This window comes from Bos indicus, chromosome X (assembly GCF_029378745.1).
Source record: "Bos indicus isolate NIAB-ARS_2022 breed Sahiwal x Tharparkar chromosome X, NIAB-ARS_B.indTharparkar_mat_pri_1.0, whole genome shotgun sequence".
Taxonomy (NCBI): Eukaryota; Metazoa; Chordata; class Mammalia; order Artiodactyla; family Bovidae; genus Bos; species Bos indicus.
The window spans coordinates 90,709,705-90,713,497 of NC_091789.1; the positions used below are offsets into that span (position 1 = coordinate 90,709,705).

Consider the following 3,793-nt stretch of genomic DNA (forward strand, 5'->3'; position numbering starts at 1 on the left):
TTTTTATAGAAGCAGGAACAAAGAGCTTAAAGTATACGGTCAGCAGAGCGCATACGGAGTTAACACATAATCAGTAAAAACATTTCAAGGACAGCGTGCTCTAAATGACTCGTGGGCTTATCCCACAACCCGCTTTCACAAGTAACATCCCTATTAACTCTTGGCGCCAAGCATAACCAAAGGCAGGAGATGTTTTTCTGTCCGCCGTGCAAAGCCGGGTATTTCTGCCCCTTCACCATTTTCCCAAGGACTTTCTCCTTTTACGGCTATTTTGCACTACGCTTCCCAACAACCTGTCTCTTGAGAAACCGGCTACAGCTGGGACCAGACACAGAACAACAGACTGGTCAAAATTGGGAAAGGAGTACGTCAAGGTTATATACTGTCACCCAGCTTATTTAAACTCCATGCAGAGTACATTATGCAAAATGCTGGGTTGGATGAAGCTCAAGCCGGAATCAAGATTTCCGGGAGAAATAGCAATAACCTCAGATATGCAGATGACACCACCCTAATGGCAGTTTATTTTATGCAGGTCTTTTCCTTCTCGTGTTGCTCTTGCATAGAGAAAGAAGTTCCTTTAGCATTTGTTGTAAATCTAGTTTGGTGGTGGTGAGTTCTCCTAACTTTTGCTTGTCTGTAAAGCTTTAGATTTCTCCATCAAATCTGAAGGAGAGTCTTGCTGGGTAGAGTATTCTTGGTTGTAGGTTCTTCCCTTTCATCACTTTAAATATATCATGCCAATCCCTTCTGGCTTGTACAATTTCTGTTGAGACATCAGCTGATAGCCTGATGGGAGTTTGCTTGTATGTTGTTTGTCATTTTTCCCTTGTTGCTTTTAATATTTTATCTTTGTCTTTAAATTCTGTCAGTTTGATTACTATGTGTCTTGTTGTGTTTCTCCTTGGGTTTATCCTGCCTGGAACTCTCTGTGCTTCGTGGACTTGGTTGACTATTTCCTTTCCCATGCTAGGAAAGTTTTCAACTATTATCTCTTCAAATATTTTCTCAGGTCCTTTCCGTCTCTTCTCCATCTGAAACCCCTATATTATGAATATTGGTGCATTTAATGTTTTCCCAGAGGTCTCTTAGGCTGTCTTCATTTCTTCTCATTCGGTTTTCTTTACTCGATTTTGCAGCAGTCATTTCCACCATTTTGTCTTCCAGGTCACTTCTCCGTTCTGCCTCAGCTATTCTGCTGTTGATTCCTTCCAGTGTGTGGTTCTTCTGCTATTTTGTTCTTTAGTTCTTTTAGGTCTTTGGTAAAAATTTCTTGAAAGTGAAAAGTGAAAGTGAAGTTGCTCAGTCATGCCCGACTCTTTGCGACCCCATGGACTATAGCGTACCAGGCTCCTCCGTCCATGGGATTCTCCAGGCAAGAGTACTGGAGTGGGTTGCCATTTCCTTCTCCAGGAGATCTTCCCCACCCAGGGATCGAACCTGGGTCTCCCGCATTGCAGGCAGACGCTTTACCATCTGAGCCACCAGGGAAGCTCAGAGTGAAGTCGCTCAGTCGTGTCCGACTCTTTGCGACCCCATGGACTGTAGCCTATCAGGCCCCTCCGTCTATGGGATTTTCCAGGCAAGAGTGCTGAAGTGAATTGCCAGTTCCTTCTCCAGGGGATCTTCCCAACCCAGGAATCAAACCCGGGTCTCTCGCACTGCAGGCAGACACTTTACTGTCTGAGCCACCAGGGAAGCCCACAAACACTTCTTGCATCTTCTCAATTCTTTTTCTGAGATCCTGGGTCATCCTCGCTAACATTATCCTGAATTCTTTTTCTGGAAGGTTGGCTATCTCCACTCCAGTTAGTTGTTTTTCTTGCAGTTTTGTCTTGTACCTTCACCTGGGATATAATTCTTTGCCTTTTCATTTTGATTAGCTTTCTGTGATTGCGGTTTTCCTTCATGAGCCTGTGGGACTGTAGTTCTTCTTGTTTCCTCTGTCTTCCCTCTGGTGCATGAGGCTAAATTGCTGTTGTGCAGTCCCTCAGTCATGTCCAACTCTTTGCGACCCCATGGACTGCAGCATGCCAGGCTTCTGTCTTTCACTGTCTCCTACAGTTTGCTCAAACTCATGTCCATTGAGTCGGTGATACCATCCAATCATCTCATCCTCTGTCGTCCCCTTCTCCTCCTGCCCTCAATCTCTCCCAGCATCAGGGTCTTTTCCAATGAGTTGGCTCTTCAGATCAGGTGGCCAAAGTATTGGAACTTCAGCTTCAGCATCAGTCCTTCCAATGAATACTCAGGGTTCATTTCCTTTAGGATTGACTGGTTTGATCTCCTTGCTCTCCAAAGTACTCTCAACTTCCTGATGGGAGCGACTTGCAATGGGAAAAAACAGGATGCTGCTCTAGTGGACAGGGCCGTACTCAGTAAAACTTTAATTCACTTCTCTGTTGTGCTGATGGGTGGAGCTGTGCTCCCTCCCTTTTGGTTGTTTGTCCTGAGGTGACCCAGCCCTGGAGTCTACAGGCTCTATGGTAGGGCTGATGGTGACCTCCAAGGGGGCTTCTGTCAAGGGGCACTGCCAGGACTGCTGCTGCCAGGGCTTCAGTCCTGGTGGTGAGCCAATGCTGACCCATACCTCTGCAGGAGACCCTCCAACATTAGCAGGTAGGTCTGGTTCAGTCTCCTCTGGGGTCACTGCTCTTTTCCTGGTCCTAGTGCACACAGAATTTTGTATGTGTGCTCCAAGAGTAGAGTCTGTTTTCCCCAGTCCTGTTGAAGTACGGCAATCAAATCCTGCTGGCCTTCAGACTCAGATTCCCTGGGGATTCCTAGGCCCTTTGCAGGACCCCCAGGCTGGGAAGCTGGATGTGGGGCTCACAACTTTGACAACAGTGTGAGAATTTCTTTGGTATTACTGTTTTCCAGTTTGTGAGTCACCGACCGGGTGGGTATCAGATTTGCTTTTACTCAAGGTTGCACCCCTCCACCATCTTGGTGTGGCTTCTTCTTTGTCTTTGGATGTGGAGTATCTCTTCTGGTGGGTTCAGCATCCTCCTGTTGATGGTTGTTCTACAGCTAGTTGCAGTTGTGAGGTGCTCTCACAAGAAGAGATGTGTGTATGTCCATGTGTGCATGCATTGGTGCATATGTGTGATAGATTCAAGGGATTGGGTCTGGTAGGTAGAGTGCCTGAAGAACTAGGGACAGAAGTTTGTAACATTCATTGTATAGGAGGCAGTGAGCAAAACCATCCCAAAGAAACAGAAAAATGGCAAGGTGGTTGTCTGAGGAGGCTTTACAAATAGCTGAGGAATGAAGAGAAGTGAACAGGAAGGGAGAAAGGGAAAGTTATACCTAACTGAATGCAGATTTCCAGAGAAGAGCAAAGAGAGAGATGAAGGCCTTCTTAAATGAACAATGCAATGACATAGGGGAAAACAAGATCAGGAAAAATGGAGATATCCAGGGACCATTTCAAACAAGGATGGGCACGATAAAAGACAGAAACGGTAAGGACCTAACAGAAGCAGAGGTGATTAAGAAGAGGAGGCAAGAATACACAGAAGAACTATACAGAAAAGGTCTTAATGACCTGGAAAACCACGATGGTGTTGGCACTCACCTAGAGCCGGACATCCTGGAATGTGCAGTCAAGTGGATTTTAGTCAAGTGGGCATTACTACGAACAAAGCTAGTGGAGGTGACAGAATTCCAGCTTGGAGCTATTTAAAATCCTAAAAGATGGTGCTGTTAAAGCACTGCACTCAATAGGTCAGCAACTTGGGAAAACTCCGTAGTGGCTACAAGACTGGAAAAGGTCACTTTCCATTCCAATCCC

General features: G+C 45.8%; 1 non-coding gene across 1 annotated transcript; it reads right to left on the minus strand.

The window, feature by feature from the left end:
• Positions 1–1,419: 1,419 nt before the first annotated feature.
• On the minus strand, positions 1,420–1,491 carry TRNAC-GCA (transfer RNA cysteine (anticodon GCA)). The gene has a single exon. It is a non-coding gene; the product is annotated as a tRNA-Cys (tRNA).
• Positions 1,492–3,793: the final 2,302 nt, after the last annotated feature.